Raw genomic sequence first — 22,976 nt, forward strand, 5'->3', positions numbered from 1 at the left:
ATCCTTCATGGTCCATGCCTCCTCCATGGTCTTATCCACCTCAGTACCCCACTCAACCTACTTCTCATTCATATCACTCACATGCCCAGCCACAACCTCAATGGAATGCACCTCAATCGGGGTGGAGGCCCCAATACAACACTCCTCCTGCCATCTTGCCTCCACCACCAGTTCAACCTCAGCCATTACCTCCTGCTCCTCCAAGGCAACCTCAAATGCCTGCTCAACCGAACCCGAACCCCAACAATAGACAGGCCCAGCAGGTATACACTGGGGAAACCTCATGCCCTACCTATGCTGTGGAGATCCAGGAGATCAATCTTCGATTTGGAAAGACTCTACCAGATCGCCGACCTCCTCCCCCAGAGGATGAGGAAGATAAACAGGAAAGGGAACCAAAGGCTATTCCGCCCTTTCCTGAGAGACTAACAGCCACCACACAACCCAACCCAGAGGAGGATGAGCTTCTGGGTGAGCTCATGCAATTGTGTGTAAAAATACCACTTCTCCAAGTCATCAAGGATGTGCCAATATACAACAAACTGGTTAAGGAGAAGTGTTTCAAACACCCAGGCAGACGGAAGAAAGATGCTTCAACTATCAATGTCATAGGACAACTGTCTGACCTTATGTTAGGACAAGTCATCTGCCCAAAGTACCTAGATCCTGGAAGTCCTGTAGTAGATGTCCACATCAATGGCACCATTATACCTCACACCTTGATTGATCTGGGGGCTGCCATTAATGTGATGACCAGGGATACCATGCTTAAACTCAATCTTCAGGGTTCCTTGAGGAAGACCTCGACAGTACTGCAATTAGCAGATCGCTCCACCGTGACTCCCGAAGGGATTGTGGAGGATGTCTTGGTCTCTATTGACTCTTGGGAATACCCTGCAGACTTCCTGGTTCTGCAACCAAAGGCAAAGCTTACTGGATATCCTCTCATTTTGGGAAGGCCTTGGTTAGCTACTGCAGATGCTTACATAAGTTGTCGTGCAGGAAACATGACCATAAAAAATGGTCCCATGTCCAAGCAGCTAGTCCTATACCCTCCTGCCCAACCCTCCTTAGAGCATGACTTACCGCTCTGGTTGGAAGAAGGAGAGGAAGATGAAGTGTACTCAGCACCTCTGTGCACCTTAGATACCACTAGAAGAGGCCCCCCAACCGAGGATGACTTGATCGAGACCTTGATCCAGAATCCACCTTCCAGTGCACTACCCTTAGAGAAATTGGTGGAGGATGCCCAAGCTAGCACCTTAGTGGATCTTTGTACAACCAACCCTATTACTCCCAGAGTCAAGAATGTGGAGTTCGGCCCTGAGAAAGCATTGAAGATCAGCTCCTCCCTATCTCCTTCCCAGGAAAAGAAGCTGTGTAGTCTGTTGGCCAACCACCTAGATGCTTTTGCTTGGTGCTATAAGGAAATGAAAGGAGTCCATCCTTCAGTCTGTACCCATCATATATACATCAAAGAGGATTGTAAACCAGTTAGGCAACCTCAGAGGAGAATGAATCCAGCCCTTAAGGACATTGTCAAGGAAGAATTGCAAAAACTGTTGGATGTCGGGTTCATCTACCCCATCTCAGATAGTGAATGGGTGTCCCCTCTAGTGTTGGTTCCCAAGAAAAATGGGAAATTGAGAATCTGTGTGGACTACCGAGAACTGAACAAAGCTACCAAGAAAGACCATTTCCCTCTACCTTTCATAGATCAAGTGTTGGATGGACTGGCAGGAAAGAAGTTCTTCTCTTTCCTGGATGGGTTTAGCGGGTACAACCAAATCCAAATCAGTCCGGAAGACCAAGATAAGACCACCTTCACTTGTCCTTGGGGTACCTTTGCCTACCGAGTCCTTCCCTTTGGGCTATGCAATGCTCCTGCTACCTTCCAGAGAGCTGTCTTGAGCATCTTCTCGGAGCTGGTCCATGATGCAGTAGAAATCTATATGGATGACTTTACTCCTTATGGGGCCAACTTCCAGGAAGCATTGTCCAACCTGGGAAAAGTCCTAACCAAATGCACCGAGATGAACTTGTCCCTTAGTCCTGAAAAATGTGAATTCCTAATGACTGAAGGGACCGTGCTAGGCCATACCATTTCTTGCCAAGGGTTGCAGGTGGATCCTAAGAAAATTGCTCTCATCAAGAGGGTTCCACCTCCTCAAAAGGTAAGGGATGTCCGGAGTTTCTTGGGATTAGCAGGATACTACCGGAGATTCATTAAAGATTTCAGCAAGCTAGCCTCGCCATTGTTTGGTCTGTTGGCAAAAGATGTGGAGTTTAAATGGACTGACGATTGTCAGAGGGCTTTAAATGAATTGAAGGACAAGTTGGTGTCAGCCCCAATCCTGAGAGGTCCAAACTGGGCCCTACCTTTCCACATCCACACTGATGCCTCGAACAAAGCCATAGGTGCAGCTTTAGGACAAGTTGAGCAAAAAATTCCATATGCCATTTAATTTGTTAGCAAAAACTTGTCCAAAGCTGAGCTGAATTACACTGTAACCGAGAAAGAATTCTTGGCTGTGGTCCATGCACTGAACAAGTTCCGACATTATATTACTGGTTACCAGACCTTTGTACATACTGACCATGCTGCAATTAGATATTTAATGAATAAACCAGATGTGAATGCTCGTATTATTAGACGGTTACTTTTATTGCAGCAATTTGATTTGACCATTGTTGACAAACCAGGTAGAGAAAATGTTGTTGCTGACTTTTTATCTAGATTGGATTTGTCTGCAGATGAGGATGGAACAGTGTATGACCAGATGCCCGATGAACATCTGTTTGCTATTTCAGTACTCTCTCCATGGTTTGCTGATATAACAAACTATCTTGTTTCAGCACAGTTCCCTCCGCACCTATCTTCCAGAGAGAAGAGCAGAATCATCAGAAAAAGTGCCTCATTTACTTGGATCGGGGGCAATCTGTTCAAGCTTGGCCCCGATCAGATCTTAAGGCGTTGTATAAGGGAGGAGGAAGTCTTTGATATCCTCCTCACTTGTCATGATGGGCCTTGTGGAGGACATTTTGCAGCAAAGAGAACTGCCTTCAAAATCCTGCAGGCAGGCTACTATTGGCCCACACTTCATCAAGATGTCAGAAGATATGTCAGTCAGTGTGACCAATGCCAAAGAATGGGGAAACCGACCCAAAGGGATGAGATGCCTCTCCAACCTCAAGTGACTCTTGAGCCATTTGAGAAGTGGGGCATGGACTTTGTGGGCCCAATCAACCCCTCTTCGAGGCAAAGGTCTTACATCATTGTGTGTACTGACTATTTGACAAAGTGGGCAGAGACCAAAGCAATCAAAGCAGCAACAGAAGAAAAGGTGGCCGAGTTCCTAAGAGAAAACATCTTCTATAAGTTTGGCTATCCAAGAGAGCTGGTCACCGATCAAGGGAGCCAGTTCACCTCCAACCTGGTTGAAGATCTACTAGCTCATCACAAGATCAAGCATAGGACTTCCACCCCTTATCACCCTCAAGCAAATGGGCAGGTGGAAGTCACCAATAGAGCATTAGAAGGGATCTTGACTAAGGTGGTGAGCAGCAGCAGAAAGGACTGGGCAGATCGCCTGGTTGAAGCCACATGGGCTTACAACACCACTTGGAAGACCACCACCGGCTTCACACCATATGAGCTGGTCTATGGGAAGAAAGCTTTGCTGTCCATTGAGTTTGAATACAACACTTTGAGGATGGCAGCTCAACTGGACCTAGATCTCAGCCATGCACAACAAGAAAGGCTATTGCAGCTGAATGGCCTGGATGAGCACCGAATGCAGGCCCTCCTTCACTCAGAAGTGGTTCAACTTTAGAGAAAGGTGTGGCATGAACAACATTCCCATGACAAGCAATTTCAGCCGGGAGATTGGGCTTTGTTGTATGACTCCAGATACAAAGATTTCAAGGGGAAGCTGAGAACCAGATGGCTAGGACCATATGCAGTGGAAAAATGCCATGACAATGGATCTGTCCTTATTCGAACCATTGATGAGGAATCCATTCCCATGCTTGTCAATGGGCATCGATTGAAGATCTACAGGAGACCTCTCTCAAGACAAGAGTTCATCAAAACTATGGAGAAATCTGTATTGGTCATAGAGAAGGGTTCTGCCTCTGCTTTTGGCATACCTTGAAGGATATAAAAAAAAAAAAGAAGAAAAAATAATAAAGATCCTTGGGTGAAAACCTCTCTGAGGCGCCCAAGGCAGGTGGTAGGGGTGAAAACCTCATTGAGGCGCCCCTATTGTCTTTCAAAAAAAAAAAAAAAAAAAAAAAAAAAAAAAGGAAAAGGTTTGAAAAAGATCCTTGAGTGAAAACCTCTCTGAGGCGCTCAGGGCAGATGGCACGGGTGAAAACCTCTTTGAGGCGCCCCTGTTATCTTTCAAAAAAAAAGAGAAAAAAAAAGAGGAAAAAACAATAAGCAAAATATGGTAAAATTGCATGCAGGTTGCAGATGTTCTATGGAGGAGAGGAAGCCCTTCAACTCAAAGCCAAGGGTCCTTATCATGCTGTCAAGAGACCTTACCAGCACCTCCTCCAAGGATACCCATGTTTTTTTCAAGGTATGTGCAATTTTATCATGGTTTGAATCTTCTACAGGAAGATGCAGTCTTTCTACAGGAAGACGCGGATTTTCTACAGGAAAGTGCAGACTTTCTACAGGAAGCCCGAACTTTCTACAGGAAGCTCTGTGTTCTACAGGAAACTTCCTGTAGAAGTTTGGGACGACCCAGAATTCATTTTAAAAGGAGATCTAGCGACTACGGATCGGTTTGGATGCATGCAAGCCTCTGTTGGCACCCTTGCACATTGCTGTTACCTTGTTCCACCATCCTTGTCGACATGCAACCAAGTTCCCTGCACCAACAAAGGAGATCGATGAGTTTTCGCAGGAAAATCCATTTTCAAAGATAAACAAGTGCTGAGATCTCATACCACAGGCATCAGAAGCTCTGGGAGCGTGATCAAAAGGCCAGATCCTCCGTCGTGCAGCATGCACCCAAGGAGGAAGAACTGTTACGAGACACCCCGCAGGAATCCTGTAACAGTTAAACCTGCTAGAGTGGATACCATTCACAGCACCGCCATCTGCAATGAAACGCGGGCGCATGTAACCAAAGCATCCACTCCATCGTCGGCAGCCTGTAACCATGAGTCTCCGGGTCTGTGTAAGTTCGCATGCAGCAGGTAGATCCACTCACCATCGTCCAAAAACTGGAAAAATCGTGTGCAGCCACGCAGGTAAGTGTCTCGACCCTTCCTTCCATCAAATCACATGAATTTTACTTTGAATTGTTTGCACAACGTAAAAGTGAATGGGTGAGCGGCCGTATGGCCAGTCGACTGGCCACGTCGGCTAGTTATGGTATAGTTGGATGTTTGGGTGGCGGCCACGACAAAGAGAATGAGCAGCACGCACGTGAGAACACTCCCGTCGGAAGCAATGAGTTTAACAGAAAGAGGCGGCGGCAGATCTGTGGGAATGGATGCGGCAGCAAGTGAATACGCAGGCGAATGATGGATGACGTCGCCCAACATTCCGGCGGGGACAGCTCACCCCCCGCGCCACGGATTGCGCCGATTCAAAATCTAATCGGCTAGATTGTGCGCATGCATTTATCAACCACCACTTCAAACTCGAGTGGCTATTCTGATCTCCTCTGCACTTTGATACGCCGAGCTTTTGGCTACCAGAACGCCGGTGAAGCACACCTCAAGCGCAGGCCAACTACAGTCCTCCCCGAAATTTGCGCACTGCTCCTACAGGAACACAGTTTCTACAGGAATGCAGTCTCTACAGGAACGCAGTCTTCTACAGGGAAGCGGGTGCCTCACGAAAAAAGGTGGCCAATTAAAGAGGTAACCCTGAACTCTTCATGCAACTGGTTAGTAAGAGTGGCAAGATCATCGTCCACAGTCTGGTCATAAAGATATCGGTGAAATTGTTGTTTGCTGTGCCTATACTATCGTTCTACAGGATGTCAGTGTAATTAGACTGTGTTGAATTTTGTGGATTATGTGCATGCCCTGTCTCAATAGACCAAATCTCGTTCGCATTTGCCACCTTTAGTTAAAACAACTGTGTTCATCATGCCGGGTGGATTTATAAGACGGGAACCCACTGATTCAACCAAATTAAGGGAACACCAGGAAGTGGTAAAGCTCTTCACACGAGCACAATGGATGCCTTTTTGTGATAAGCTGCAGGGTTACGATGATGAAGTGGCCGAAAAATTCTTGCAGGCTCTGAGGCCGAAATCCCAGACACTGGCCACAATGAACTTCAGAGGTCTAAGCCTCAAGCTCACCCCGCAACATATCAGTCGGATCACAAAACTTCCTATGGGTTTGCCGTGGGATAAGGAAGAAAGAAAGCTGAGCCAGCAGGCAAAGAAATAATTCTTTCCACCTGAGGAGGAATTCTCGGAGGACAAAAATGGGGTGCGAAGAACGAGTCTGTTGCCACCATGGAATGAAGTCAGTTTGCAAATCATGAAATATATCACTTGTGAAGGCCGTTTTAGCATCGTGTATGCATATCACTTTCGGTTGCTCACTGAATTGAGGCACCGGATTGATCTTCCTGTAGAACAAAAACTGAGCATCCCTTATTTCCTATTGCAGTCTCTAATGGAGTGTGCCACAAAGCTAAAAGAGGGCATACCAGATCAGATAGCCCACCATGGGTTGATCAAGCTTCTTGTGGAGGATGCGCTGCATTCGTATAAGGTTCCCCTCTCATGGGAATCCTTCCGGAATTTGACAAAAGATGGAGACATTAAAATGTTGATCGAAGAAACGGGTTCCTCCAGCAGTGAGGAACAAGAAGCAGTGGCCGAGGGACAGAGAGAAAAAGGCCAGAAGACCCCGACCACAGTGCAGAAGAAAGAACAAAGGAAGAAGCATGAGGAAAAGGAGGACAAAGAAAAAGGTGGCACACCTATCTTGTCAGCAAGAGAAAAGAGGCTGAAGAGCAGAATGGACAAAGCTGAGGTGGTCCACGTCAGCCCAAGTACCTCAACAACACCTGCAACCAAAGAAAAAAGCAAAACTCAGGCAGGTAAGCAAGCAAAGGTGGAGACACCTGTGTCTACAGGAAAGCAGAAACAGGCTTCTACAGGAAGCCCGAAAATCATTAAGAAACAGGCTTCTACAGGAAGCCCGAAAACAGAGACAAGGGCTTCTACAGGAAGCCCGAAATTGGAAAAAGGGGCTTCTACAGGAAGCCCGAAAATCATTGAGAAACAGGCTCCTACAGGAAGCCTGAAGACAGAGAAAGGGTCTTCTACAAAAAGCCCGAAGATTACCAAAGCAGGGGCTTCTACAGGAAGCCCGAGAGTGGCTAAAACCGGGTCTTCTACAGGAAGCCCAAAATCGGGAAATAAAGGATCTTCTACAGGAGGCCCGGAAGTGGGCAAAGCAGGGTCTTCTACAGGAAGCCCGAAATCTGAAAAGGAGGGGCCCTCTACAAGGAGCTCTGAGAGAGAAAAACACAAGAAAGAGAAGGCTGGTATTCTCGAAAAGGAGGCAGCAGCGGCGCTGGCCGCCCTCAGTACACCTCCAAAGCCGAAGGAGAAGAGAGAAAGGGAGACCCCTCTACCATCTGAAGCCAAGAGAAGTAAGAGGATAAACACAGGCAAGCCATAGCCTCCACCCAGCAGCCAAACCATTTTAGGGGATGTCCCTACTTCACCCAGTGCAAGAACCCCCTCTAAAACATCAGCCACCCCCGAGAGGGGAAGCCCAAAAATAACTTCCTGGACACGAAAAATAGGCCAATCGCCTTCCGAAGCCCGGCTCAAGGAAATGGGAAAGGGGGAAGAAGCGCCACCCTCGTCACCACCAGGGGCAGAAAAGGCAGGGCCACCAAAAGCAGGAAAGGAAGAGCATGCTCCGGGCTCTAGTTCTCGGCCAAAGACGAGGAGCCAGAGCAAAGTTGCTCAAGGATGAGCAAATAGTTTAGCTGGGGGGTGATGATGAGCCCCAATTTTTGGTACAATTTGGGCTCATTTGGCCTACTTGCTTTGCTCAAACCATTCATCTTTTATTGCTTATGCATTCATTTCTTGGTTTATTCGTGTTGTTTGTAGGAAGAAGGGTAGGCATTCTATCTACGTGACTAATACATGATGATTTCAGGTTTTTGGCATTAAAAGGGAGCAAAGACCACGAGAAAGGAGACAAGGAGACAGTAAGGTGGCACTGCTGGTTTTTAGGAGAGGATGTCCACAGTCTTGGGGACCTTCCTCGTGATTCCCACCATAGCTCTGAGCTCCAACCAATCTCCCCACCGAGCTTAGAGGCAGCCAATCGTTCTACAAGAACAGCAGTTACAACTATTCTACAGGAACAACAGCTACAACTGTTCTACATGATCAATAGTTTAACCTTCAGTTGGACAGCCGAGCTCCACAAATCAAGGAAACCTGTTGGATTATCATTTTGCATAAATACTGAGGCCGTAGCCTTTGATAGAAGCTTTTTGAACTTTTTCATTACTCTTGTAATTTCGAAGTACGAGCTACAGCTCGGTGTTGGTTCTTTTTGTAAGCCAGTTTTGGCATGACATCAGATTTTTTGGTTATGAATAAAGGCAGGCAGATTTTGATCTCATTCTGAGTTTCTAAGGGAGCTATAACTCTCAGGTTAGGGCCCAACCTGAGAGCAATAGATCTCCTCGTTGTTGTAATGTTATTTGCCTTTCGTTCCAGCACTTCGTTTCTTTACTTTGACATGCAATTCGAATTTACAGTCTGCTGATTTAGTTTTTATGAGATTGAATAGGATTAGTTTATGGTGAATTTGCTTCCAGTTGCTTAGGTTAGAAGAGGATAGTTATAATTCATTGGAGCTCCAGAAAAAGGTTGTTAGAGATCACTGCCATCTCTGCTTAGGGATTGGGGTGCAGTCCATATCAACCACCAAAAAGAAACGCAGTTCTTTTCACGTCCATGCAAGCTGCAACAGTTACTTTAGTCGTAGATCCATCCATGCACTTCGGTCTTGATCAGTACTTCTCCATTCCACTTCCATGCACGAGTTTCTTTCACAAATTGCACTGCTGTTCATTGGTTCAAAATAGCACAGTTAACATAGGTTAAAGAGTTCTCGTTTTTGGTGACACTCATAGACAATTTGTTTCATCTACACTGCTCCACACCATTCCATTACCTTCCTCTTCTTTTCAACCACACCTGAAGCCACTCAACCGACCTCTGTTCAGCTCGTTTACCTTCCAGCTCTCCCATTACTCACATAGCTCCATTTACTTAACCTTTCGTTGATCCCATCCTTCCAGCCATCAACCCACTGCATGCACTCTTTCTCCATCTGACTTCTCTGCTCCTGAGCCATCACCAGTTCCATCTCCATCTCACCTATCCTCCCACACCACTCCATCACTTCACCATCTCCCAAAACTCCCACGATCGAACATCCTGTAGAATTGCACAGACTTCCTGTAGAACCCCTGAGTTTCCTGTAGGATCCCCTGCAGACTTCCTGTAGAAGCCTGCAAACTCGGTTGCTGAGCATCCAAACGTGGTAGACTTCTGTGGACTGATGCTAGGGACCCTCTGGGACCTCCCCTAGCCATCCTGACCTTGCCCATGCTTTCCTTCCATTCGAACCGCTCCTGCACAGTCAAACCCTAATCAAAAACATCATCACAATAAATCCAACCACTTAATGAAAAATTACAAAAACATGTCTTTTCAGATGCAAGTAGCTTAGATGCATGTATTTTAGCTCACTGCAAGTAATGGCATCATTGGTAGAAGTTTCATTCACAGTTTTGCATTGTAAGGGCCTAGCTAGTCAAATTAGGGTTTACTAGGGTTTTCATGCTTTGTTGGCTTTCAGTTTCTTTCTGCAAATAGATTAGCCTCCTTCGAGTTAGCTTTCGTCCATCACTCATAAAGCTTCTTCTGTGAGCATATAGAAGTTGGCTTGAGCCCTAGCGGACTTGTGCCAGCTGACCAAGTGACAGCTGCGACAAGCGCTAGTACTTGTGCATACAGCACCGTCGCTTCCAAGTTTGTACGAACTACTGGGTTGATAAAATTAGAGATAGGAAGCTCCAGGAGTTGTAGCATTATTGCTACAATACTGGAGCCCACCAGTGAGTGAGTTTCAAGTCGAAAGGGAATAACCCAAACTCTAATAAAGACACACAACACAACAGGACATGCGCAACTTCCAAAAAATTATTCCACATAGATGCGACAGTCACAAACACAAGATGAACAAATAGCACATACAACACCCAACGGAATAATCCACATGAGTGATGTTGTACCTTAAGAAACCAATTTCCTGGCTGTAGGGAAATTGTGCTTAAGACATTAATAAATATTATTTATTGTCACTTATTCACTTAGATATATATGTTGTGTCTTTAAATGAAGGACTTGGAGACTTGGTCTTTAACCCTTAGTACATGTATGACCAGAACATCTCAGAATCCCATTTGTTGCTAGATATAAATGATGAATGAAGAAAGCTTGAAGGAAAATTTAAAGATAATATGCTGATCTTTCACAGAAACTATTATCTGTCACTTAGAGGAAATATGGAAATGAGAACTGAATCATAGACAATATGCTGCTTAACACAGAAACTACGATCTGTGACTCTAGGAGAAGTTAAAGATAATATGTCGGTCTTTCACAGAAACTATTATCTATAACATAGAAAAGAAGGTGGAAACTTCAAGTATAGGAGCTCTCTTTTAAGGAATTTTAGCTTTATCTACATAAGCAAATAAAGACTTGCAACTTCATTACTATACTTAAAAGAAGAAAACATAACATGACACATAACAGATAAGGTTACAAAATTATACCCAAAAACTCATGGAAACTTCTGATTGTTTCATTAATCAACGATGATATCATGAATACAGTGGCCTAGTCTCTGGGTACTCCAAAATTCCAACCACCAACCCTTTCTCTGTAAATTTTCCTCCTTTTATACATTTGTGAAATAGTTGATCTCTGAAATTGTCAAACTACTAAACTGTTTCCCTAACTATCTGAATTATAAACTATTACAGAATTTACAGAGGTTAAAAGACACCTCAAAGCACATGAAATAACAGGAAAATAGCTAAACTTCGAAGATGAGATTAACTGTTGGCTTGCTCTGTTAATCGGACGCTGGGTTCTCCTATATAGGCTTAAATAATGATTGATCCATTTTAGTCGTGATAAACCGTATTAGCTGTGCTTAAATTTGGAATTATGTATGTATTAGGCTTTTTGATTGGCCAAAACACCAAGAAATTCTACCAACTGCATTTTTCTTCAAATTTGACTTTAACACAAATTTTTTCGTTTACACAGCAAAAGCTACGCAAAACACACAAAGCATAACTGAAAGGAATTAACCCAATTTAATAAATCTATCGGATCTTCCTGTTAAGTTCTTCGTTGACTTCCCATTATAAATCATAAATGGTGCTATCAAATGTTGTATTGATCCAATCCTTAACAAAATCACGTTATAATGGACGTGCCAGAGTTATAAAACATAATGTATAGACTATCGGGTCCGGAACTTTATCACAAATCGCAATCAGCGATTGAACTAACACCCATTACTCCACGGACCCGTTGGGGCTTATAAAACATAACATATATATGTTTCGGGTCCACCTATCGCAAATCGCAATCGGAAGAACCCAACCTATATATATATATATATATATATATATATATATATATATATATATATATATATATATAAGGTGCTCTGTTATACTGCGGACCTGCCGGAACTTTACAACGTAATATATATATGTTTCGGGTCCGGCCATCACATATCGCAATCGGCGGTACCCAACGTTCATAGTTCTGCGGTGCAGCGGACCTGACGAACTTTATAAAGCATAATATGTATATTTCAGGTCCGGGCCTTTAAATTTAACATTTTTTCCTTTGTAAATCTGATATATTTATGCTTTGTGATATATATATATATCTATATATATATATATATATATATATATATATATATATATATATATATATATATATATATATATATATATATATATATATATATATATATATATACGTATACATCCATATAACCATTAGCTTAATCCTTTCCTATACCGGGGCCAATTCTTTTATTTTTACTTGTTCCTTTACAAAGAAAACATACTCGATATACCATTATTACTCCTTCCTCTTGCTTTTATCTATTTTTGAAATATTTTCAAGTTCTTGTATGAACAATGAATACTACAAGCAACAAAAATGCATGTTACAACAAGTGCGACAATCGTTATAACAAGTTTACAAGAATGAATCTGTTGAGTGTCCAGCAGAATATTCCACACGGGCGAGACAACATTAACAACTGATACAACACATTTCCAACAACATATGCACTAAAACAACCAAAGTAGTTCAATTGTCTTAATATAGGTCAAAGAAACATACATTACAAGCATTCAAAGAATAGTCTTGTATGCACATGATGGTTGTGTTGTTCGTGTCGAGCTGTTGTGTTGTTGAGTGATGAGTGTGCCCATGGTGTAGCATAGCATCACCTCCGCATGGAAAAGTGCACAGAGTCTTCGATGGTCTTGGTGTTCGCTTGATGGTCCATGCATGTGCACGTGTCTCCTTTGCTTTCTACTTGGTATGCTTCATGTGTTCGTCCAACCACGAGCAAGTCTTCTAGCGTGTGCTCCTTGTTCATCCCGTTCTTCATCGCACCATGTCTCATCCATGTACTTGTTTCTGCAATCACTCATGATGAGACGACATCAAATCCGAAAATCCCTTAGTCTACCATGATGTATTTTCTTTCGTTTCTGGGTGCAGGTGACTAGGAGAGAGGACAAGGCTTTGAAACAACGCAGAGAAAATGTCAGGCCGAGATACGAGGCTCAGGGACACTGTCTAGGAAAAACTGCACAGAGGTCACTGAGAGGCTAGGTTGAGAAGTCTAGGAGAGTAGTGACATCTGCGGGATCTAGCTTAGCTAGGAGGCAGAACTGCGTAATTTTTTCGGGGAAGGTAGTGCGGGCAGCAGAAGGCACTGGCAGTGAAAATTGCGTAGATTTTCAGAGGAGGTCGGGATCGGGTTGCAGAAGCTTGCTGGCTAGAACTATGCAGATCTGGGAGGCGGTCATGCAGAACATGTCTGTGTAGTTTCTAGGTTGAGTGGGGTGTCAGGAAGTAGGTGGACTATCCATGAAAACTATGCAATTTTCAGGATTAGTAGCAAGCAGGCCAATAGGGGGACTGACCGGAAGAACCGCGTAATTTCCAGAGATAGTGTAGTGATAGGCAGCGGGTTCTTTCCCCTCTTATTTGCTCAATTTCTTTAGGTAGTGCAAGCAGGTAGGTTGGAAGCTTCTGTGAAATTTTTGGGAGGAGTGCAGCCTTGGGTCACTGCCCATGTAAAATTCTCTGGTTGACTGGCGGGAAGCTTGATGGATAGGCTTGCGGGAAGCGCAGACTGAGATAGCTTCTTGGGAAACTTATGCAATGTTCTGGGTGATAGTAAACTGGGTTGATTCCATAATTGCACAATGTGGAGTGCCAGGAGGGAAGCCTCAAGATCTGTGCAACATTTCTTAGTCACTTAGGGTTGAGACTAGACAGTGCAACTCAGTGGAGGTCTGGCTGATGGAGGGTGGTCTAGTCGACAGACTTTCAGAAAGAAAAAAGCTAAGTGTGCGAGCAAGTGAACTCATGTATACATGACCTTGTGAACACACACTCAACATGACTCGATGAAAAGACACCCCAAACCACAAGACAACATATGCTTAGTGTGACTAACTACGAGACTGTCTAATGGTGAAAGCGAAAAGTGAGACACTTGGGATAGACCTTCGGACGACTCTTGCGCGACAGTGCTTACAACATCGTGTGTGAGTGTGATAGATTTTTACATAACGAACACAACTAATACACAAACCTTCAACATCGCAAGAACAAGGTAACAAGCATGACATAGCAATCAACATGTTGAAGATGACAGTTGTTCAAACAAGCGAAAAGGAAGCAAGACATGTAGAGGAAACACATGAAATGACTTTTTGGTGTTTGCACACAAGCATGTTACTGAAGACATGATGATATGACAATGACAAGCAATCTTGCAAACTCAACTAAGAGATGTACTTCGAAAGGTTTTCTTTACTTACCATACTTACCCTCAAGATGATCATGCATCCGACAGAGTTTGCATGTAGTCCTGACCTTTACCATCACTTAGTCTCTTGGTCCTTCTCCTCAACTCCTTGGGGGTGATCTTAGCATGTCACCTTTTCCTATAGTTATTGAGATATATATTAGCACAGTTTCAACGGATAGTGATTGTTGCCAGGACGAAGCCCTGGGAGGCCCAACTACGCAGTTTCTGAATGTAAGACAAACATGGCAGCTTGGAAAACACTGCGTAATTTTGAGGCACAAGACACTATTGTGGGATGGGGTCTTGGGAGGACACCTCTGCACAATTTCTGAGTGCAGTGTAGCTTGGGCAGCTGGGAGGAAATACTGTGCAGTTTCTGATGATAGTGGATTTCGACTGGGGGAATGAAACTAGAGGAAACCACTGCACATTTTTGGGTGCCAAGGGATGTTGGGGTCTCTGTGCACTGTAGAGTTTCAGCAGGTAAGGGAGGAAGCTTGATGGTTGTAGAGGCAAAGTGCAAAGTTTCGGGAAGATGGACAAGGCTAGGTTGTTCGAGAAATTGGCTAAGTGTGAGATCAGTGAAATAGATGTAAACAGTGATAGGACTTGACTATGATTGCACATGAACAATTAGTGATACAACATAGACCATCCAAAATGTATAAGAGATACTTTGATTTATGCAAAAACGTTCGTGACAAGAGTGCGTGAAGTGAGTGTGAAACTTATCTATGTAATGAAAACAACTCCTATGCACAAGATTTCACTTGAAGTGAAACAACATTCCCTTTGCATGATAAACAACAATCCCTATGCTAAAGATGACACATGTTGCATAAATATGTGAACATGAACAACTCTTAATATCAAGGAGGGGAGCTTGAAATCATCATCTTACCAACAAAAGACCAATGATGATCGATCGCAGGATCCAAGGTAGGCTCTGAAATGTGCATGTGAGCCAAAATTTTGGAGGGTGGTTGTAGTTGCTACAACATTGGTGACACATTGGTAGAACCCCAACTCTCTGTATGGACCTTGTTTAGTGAAAAACGAGTCCAACTCTTCCAGAAGTATTGTTCGGTTCTTTGATCGCGATGGCTTCTGCACTAGCTTGTGTGAAAGATGTAGTCCCTGCCATTCTCTTGATCGGTCAGCACACATTCCAAGCCAAGTAAAATTAGTTGTTTCGATTGGGGATGAGGGGTATATTGATGCACAAGTAATATAACTATTGTCGTTTAAGTTTCATCTCTGGTGTTGCTCTGCTGCCAGTAGGCCTGGACAGTACCCCGATGGAGTCACGCAAGAACACAAGCATCACTTCGCTATTAGCGAGCCTGGTCGGTACCCCAACGAAGTTACTTGCATCAACTTTCTACACAGGAAGCCATTCTCTTCTTTTTCCTTATTCATTTTTCATTTTTTCAAAGAACTATGTGTAGGAACTTATTTATTTCAGATGTAGAAGAGGGATCCCAACTTATTGAGAGCAGAAGAGGTTGTTCCTTCAGAGAAGTATGTTATGTACACCTCTGACATACTTTTTAAGGTTTCCCCTCACCTTACTCTACTTGACTGAGCTGACAAGGGTTAACCCAAAGTACCGAATAGAGTAGGCGGTACTAGTTAACCGTGCAAGCGTTGTGTTTTCACCAAGGCTCACTCTGAACATAACATATTTTCCATCAAGGCATCATCGACTGAAGACAACAAGCTCTTCATAAAGAGAGAGGACAACCAATAACTAGATGTTGATAGTTGTACAAGTCCTCTTAGATTTTCCCAACTTATCTCGAGAACCAAACACAGTTTCATGTGAGGCTAACCTATAGATACGAGCAAGCAAAGAAGGCAAAAAGAAAAAGCAGAAGTAAAGTGAAAGAAAAAAAGGTAAGCAAAGCAAGCAAGAAACCAAACCAAACCAAGTAAGCAAGAAAAGCAAACATGCCAACCAGGAAGTTAAGCAAAGCAAGAAAGAAAACACTACTGCTAATCCTACACTAAATAGTACATGGGCCTACTTACGTGAAGTGATATTTCCAGTGCAACCATCGACGCATTGTTTGGCCCATGTTGGCGAAGGCATGGTGAAAAAGAAAGATATATATGTAAACCAATGCACAAGAAAGAAAGAACAACGAAGACCAACACACTTTAAGTTCTAAATCATCCACAAAACAGAAGAGAGCTATGTTATAGACATATTTGGGCACTGCAACCCCAATCACATATTTCAATAAACCAAGGTCTCTAAAACCCCTAAAAGTGTTTTTTCATACCCTAAAGGATCAAGGTCAACTGATTATATCATTTCCCAAAAGTTCTCCCTGAAAAACTGCTCAGAACTGGTCAAAACTAGACCATACAGACTGCTCCATGCTGAGGATGTGATGCATCTCACCTATTACACACGGGGGGTGCGATGTATACTGAAAAGTCCTTCTATAGGGTGCGATGAGCGAGAGCAGACAAATGGCAGAAGCAATTTTCTAGGTGGAAACTCAAAGAATCCTCTAGAAACTGCTCATATGACACTTGCCTCTCTGAATATGCCCAGGGATGAGTAAGAGATCATGAAATATCCAAGTGGAACCAAGAACTATCAGTGAAATGACACTAATCAAAATCCTAGAAGCTGACTCACTCTCCTGCAAACATCTATATATGGATCCCTCATCCTAGAGATCCAAAGGCTGAAATTTTGTAATTTGTAAGGAAGTGCTATTGGTTTCTCTTTGAAGACATTGTATTGTTGGGTGATCTTGCTTTGTATGAGGTGAAAAGGGCTTTCATGCTGGGAGGATGATGCTGGATCAGACAACTTGGTTGTAATCCTCTCTTATACTACTTCTATCAATAAATCTATTTGAGTTTTCCTCCATATACTTGTGTATCTCTGAATCTTGTATTTATATATGCATTTGTATGATTAATGTACATCTGATCCTACATTGTTTATGGTTATAGATCTCTATGCTTTGATGGTATTTTGTTGCTTTGACTCTACAGGTGTTCTTTGAAGCGGGACAAGTGAGAAAGGAGTGGTGAAATCTCTATCAAGGGAGAGAGGAAACAAGCAAGGAGACTAGCGAAAGATTGAGGTTGGTACTCTGCTTCTCTCTCATCTATATCTCATAAAGGAAAACACAAGTAACTTTAGTTTGTTTGTTTCTAAGATAGCTACCCATCTTAGTGGGACTAGCAGCTCTGAATGGACATTAGTTTTCCCAATAACAAAATGGTGACTCCACTGGGGAGCGAATAGTTTGTTTGTTTTGTTACTGTTGTTTGCTTTATAAACTACAGATGAAGCTTGAAGTTAAGCCAGATAGCCTTCGAACTGCTTTTGATATGCAACTGCAAAGTAGATCAACGCTGCTTCAGTCAATCTCTGGGTGGTTTATGAACTGAACATCTGAGTTGTAAACATCCTAAATTCCCTGGTGGTAGCTCAAATAACCTCATTAGATCAACCCCTATACTTTGTGTTTACTGTCTATCATTAGCTCAGCCTAAATCCCTGAAATTAGCTGTAAACTGTGAGTGAAAACCAAGCTCAGTCTCGTCCCTAGACCATCACACTATCTCTCATTGGAAATCTGGATGCATCGAACCTCCCGTGTGTTGAAGGTGAGATGCATCCCTCTTTCCCTATGTTACAGGTGAGATGATTGAGTAAGATTGCTTCTACCTCTAGATTTTGGTTTTTTCTTCATTGCCTTCAGCTTTATTCAGTAGTTTTGCTGTCTATGATTAGTATATCACTATTGAAACCATCTTCCTTTGCATTATTCAGCCTCCATTGATAAAGAATTGTGAATGTTTTTTTTTTTAAATGTATTTTTCATCATTTATAGTTCTCCTTTGCAAAAAGTAGCTTAATCGAACTGTCGTCTTTTGATTTGAAAGTGTCACAAGTGTCGTTTTCAGTCAAGGAAAAGTGTGTCATAATTTTTTCCTCTTTTAGATAGTCGATCACACTTTTTTCACTGTATTTGATTTTAATCATTAGTATCTCAAGTGTCGAAAGCAATTTTAAATTCAAAATCGCAAAGTGTCATCTTAGTCTTCCTTTCGTTTTTTGAAGAGAAAATTGTTAGTACTATCGCTTTGAAAGAAGATAGTTCAGATATGTACTTATTTTTCTTTTTTTCATTCTCACATTAAGGAAACTAAAAAAAAAATACATGCATGTGCATTTGCATTTAGACTGCATGCGGTAATTGATTTAGGAAAAGTGCATCTAGTGTGTGCTCTCTGCTCTATGTTGAAAGAATTTCATTTCTCTTTCCCTAGTAGCTAGGATTTTCATTGCTGAAAGAAAGTAAACGATTGTTTATCATCTTAGATTGCACATTTAGGAATTGTTAATTTACATCATGCGGTGAACCTTAAAGGCAAACTTCTTAAGAAAGATCAACTGTAAAATAAACCTCAATGAACATAAAAACGCTTTGGAACCTAATGCACAACATTTAGAAGTCTAGGCTAGAGACATATTCTAGCATCATAAAGCCTAGTAACTATCGTTTTAATCGTAGGTTGGGTGATTGCTCCTCTTTGATACGAAAAGTGCCAGTACGGACTTGTGCTCCCACGTACCGTCGAGTATATATTGATAGACCATAATAGGCTATACCCTTTATCCTTAGGAAGCCATGTCTACCGCCCTATCAGCTGCAATGCACTGAACACAACATTCAGGAAGATCGACTGCCATACCGTAAAAAGTATTCTACAGTTTTGCAATTGATTTGGTAATCCCTCTGTCTAGATTTTCGGAGAAGTCACTTTCGTTCCTTTTCAGACTCCTTAAAAGAAAAGGTCCATTTGAGCACTTGTCACTTTAGGCTCATTAAAAATCGAAGGTGACTAGAGTCATATTTAGCTTTTTCTCGACTCTTAAAAATTGAAAAACCAAGTTGTGTCAAAGCGTCATAAAAATTATTTTAATCAGAATAACATCATTGTTCCCTTGTTGGTCTTAGGTTGAGAAAATGGAGTCTACCAATCAAGGATTTCCCCTTGGGGGAAATCCTAGTCCCTTCTCCTCTTGGGGAGATGTTGGTGCTCCACACATGGCTACATTGTCCCTTCCAGGACTCACAATTGGCCTGCCAGTATGGCTTTTCTCGACCTCTGTCGTTCAAAACACTGCAATTCCTCAGTAATCAAATCAGCAACCAGATGATCTTGAAGTCACTCCCCCACCTTCTACTTCATTTGTTTCTCCCTCTCCTTCTTCCTCTTCGCTTGGTGAAACTAGTAACACTAAAAACCAAGTAACTGAGAAGAAGAAGAAAACGAAGGAGAAGAAGAAGAAGAAGCCAATGGCAAAAGGGGAAACCATGCATCATCTAGAGAAAATCCACACACTGCACCTTCCAAACCTAAATCTCCATGTGTCATTTGCAAGGGAGACCACTATCATCGAGATTGTCCCTGCATCCCATGGATCTTGAGGGACTAGTCTCCCCACTTGCACAATCCGGTGTCTTCAACCTTTGATGATCATGTTGAGAGCACACCATCAACTAGCGAAAATGAAGTCAATGGACAGAAAGGAAGATCTAGATTTCCTTGTAGGCTGTGTAAAGTCAATTATGCCATCCACCATTGTCCTTTCTTGGATGAAGCTAAAAGAGTCTTGGATAACCGTCCTGCTTCACCTCGGCGACTTCCTCCTGGATACAAGAAACTCTTGCCGAGTCCATCGCTAGTTGAAAACCCGACTGACACACCTTTATTGTCAGTCAAAGCACCTATCATTGAAGATAAACCCTCTGAGTCCAAACCGGACTAAATTCAACAGGTCAAGATGGCAATCGACCCAGTCTTGTTTTCAGAAGGTTTACCTTCAGATGATACAGTCACCAAAGAGAATGAGAACGACACCGTTCAAATTCTTTTCGTTAACACAAAATCCGATGAACATGGGGGAAATCTACCCATTCCTTTACCGTAGGAAGGAAGTTCGTCAGAGATTTATCTGGCCATTTATTCGGTCCCTCCTCCAAGCAATATGGTCATTTCCTTCGATTGGAATCTACTAGGGAGACCTCGCCTACCATCTAATGTACCATTCCGAATCACAGTACAATATTATAGAATGGTCATGGTTGGTACTATCATAGATGAAGGGGCTTCTGTGAGTATCCTTTCCTCAACTACTTGGAAAGTGCTTGGTTCGCCATCACTTCTGCCTGATATTCGAAATCTGTCAGGCTTCAACAAAGGAACTAGTCGACCGTTAGGGATCCTTCTGTTATAGACATTTTTGTGCCCTACAACTTCAAGCATGAAATGTCCATAAACCAAGGGCTCATAAGTCACTAAAAGTGTTGTTCTAACCCCTAAAGGAACAAGGTCAACAGATTACAGCTTCTCCCAGAAGTTCTCCATGAAAAACTACTCAAAATTGGTCAAAACAGGATCATTGCAGCTGCTCCACTGGCTAGGTGCGTTGCATCTCACCCAAATGCACTGTGAGGGTGCGTTGCATTTCAAAACTCCCTTCTGTGGGGTGCGATGGGCGAGAAATGACAAATGGCAGTGTCATTCCGCGAGGTGGAGAGGCAATGGAAGCTTCTAGAATCTTCTCCTGTGACACTTGCCTCACTGAATTCGACCAAGGATGAGTAAGAGGCCCTCAGTCTCCAAGTGGAAGCAAGAACTAACAGAGAGAAGACACTAATCAAATCACAAGCTGACTCATCCTCCTTACAGATATCTATATATGGATCCCTCATCCCAGAGATCCAGAGGCTGAAATTTTGCATATTGTAAGGAATTGCTGTTGATTTCTAGAGACAAACATCAGATTGTTGGGTGATCTAAGCTTTGTTTGAGGTGAAGAGGGGCTTCTTTGCTAGGAGGTTGATGCTGGCTCAGAACCACTGGTTGTAACTCCTCCTGGATCTTTTCTCGTTTATCAATAAAAGCTATTTGAGTTCTCCTCCATGCTTTTGTATCATTGATGCTTGTTACATTTGTATGGTCAACTTAAATCTGATCCTAAGTTGTTTATGACTATAGATCCATGTCTTTGTATAGTGCTATGCTTCTGTGATCTTACAGGTACTTTGTGAAGCTAGGCGTGCTAGTGAGCAGGTAGCTGGAGACTATCAAATAAGAGAGGGATCGAATCAAAGGATTAGCGTAAGACACAGGTTGGTTCTTTCTATTCCTCTCTATCTATAATTCATAAAGGAAATACAAAAGTAGATTTTCTCTGTTTGTTTCTAAGGTAGCTGTCACACCTTAGTGGGATAGAGCAATTCTAAATAGACACTTTTCCCTGTAACAAAATGGCGACTCCACTGGGGAGATAATTAGTTTGTTTGTTTATCATTCTTTGTTGTTTGTTTCATAAACTTATAAGTAGCATTCGAACTGCATTTGCCATAACAAATGCAAAGTAGATAACTGCTGCTTCAATCCATTCACTGGATCTGTTTATGATTTAAATAGCTGATTCACAAACTATCTAATTGCCCTTGTGATAGCTCTTAGATCCTCCTTAGATCTACCCCTGATTGTTGCATTACTGATTGCTTTTTACTCGGCCAAAAACCAAGGACTGAACTGCAAACTGTGACCCGGAACCCGGACAGAGTCTCGTTTCTGGCCCAGCGCAGGTACTGTTCAGAGATTCTGAATTTCAACGCACTTCCCGAAGGGACAACCTGCGCTGCATTTCAGATTCCCTGTGTTACAGGTGCGTTGATCAGACTAGCTCTCTGCAGCTGTGGTTCCTGTGCTTCATTCTTTCTAGTTCTATCCCTGAATTTTGCTACCTGTGATCAGTATATGTCTGTTTGAAACCCCTTTTCCTTGCTGTTATTCCGCCTCCTTTGTACAAAAGAACAATAGATTGTTTTGTGTGTTTGTTGAGTCATTTACAGTTTCCCTTTGCAAAAGTAGCATAGTCGTACTGTCGTCCTTTGATTTGAATCTGTCGCAAGTGTCGATTTCGATCATAGGAGAAAGTTTGATTGCTGTTGATGGTCGATTATCCTATTACTATTGCCTTTGGTCTGAATTTGTAATTTTCTAGTGCCAAGAACGAGTGTTCATTTCAAAATCATAAGGTGTCGTAATCATCTCTATTTTTGATTTCGAAAAAGAGCTTGTTTGTATTTGTCGCTTGAAAAGAAAATCAGATTTGTACATCAACTTTCTATTTAGCATCAATACTAAGAAAGTCGAAAACAAATACATGCATGTGCATTTGCATATAGACAGTCTGTTTGGCTTGATTTAGGAAAGTGCATTTATAGTGTGCTCTTTGCTCTTTGTGAAAAGATTTTGTCTTTCTTTTCCCTAGTAGCTAGGATTTTCATTGCACAAAAGAGATAAAAAGTTTGTTTATCATCTTTAGATTGCATTTTAGGAATTACATCTACATCTCGTGGTGAACCCAAAAGGAAAACTTCATAAGCAAGATCAACTTAAAATAAAGTCAATGAATTTAACAACGCTTTGGAACTTAACGCACAACATTTAGAGGTCTAGGCTAGAGACGTATTCCGGCGTCGTAAAGCCTGGTAACTGTTGTTCTCACTGATGGTTGGGTGATTCCTCCTGTTATCACTTAGAATTAAAAAAAAAAAAAAAGAAAATTTGCATATAATCCTTTGTCCTAGTTCAATGTCAAAAGTCTGTGGCAAATTGTTTTCATTGTATGTTTCTTACTTAGGGTTGGAGCTTTAAAGGTGTTTGATTTAAATTAGACTCAAATTCTATTGGTTCTCCTCCACCATCATGGTTTCATAAGTCATGTCTTGTCTTAT

The sequence above is a fragment of the Pinus tabuliformis genome, chromosome 2_1 (assembly GCF_031772625.1).
Source record: "Pinus tabuliformis cultivar Carrire ecotype Pingquan chromosome 2_1, CPIR1, whole genome shotgun sequence".
In the NCBI taxonomy this organism is placed as follows: Eukaryota; Viridiplantae; Streptophyta; class Pinopsida; order Pinales; family Pinaceae; genus Pinus; species Pinus tabuliformis.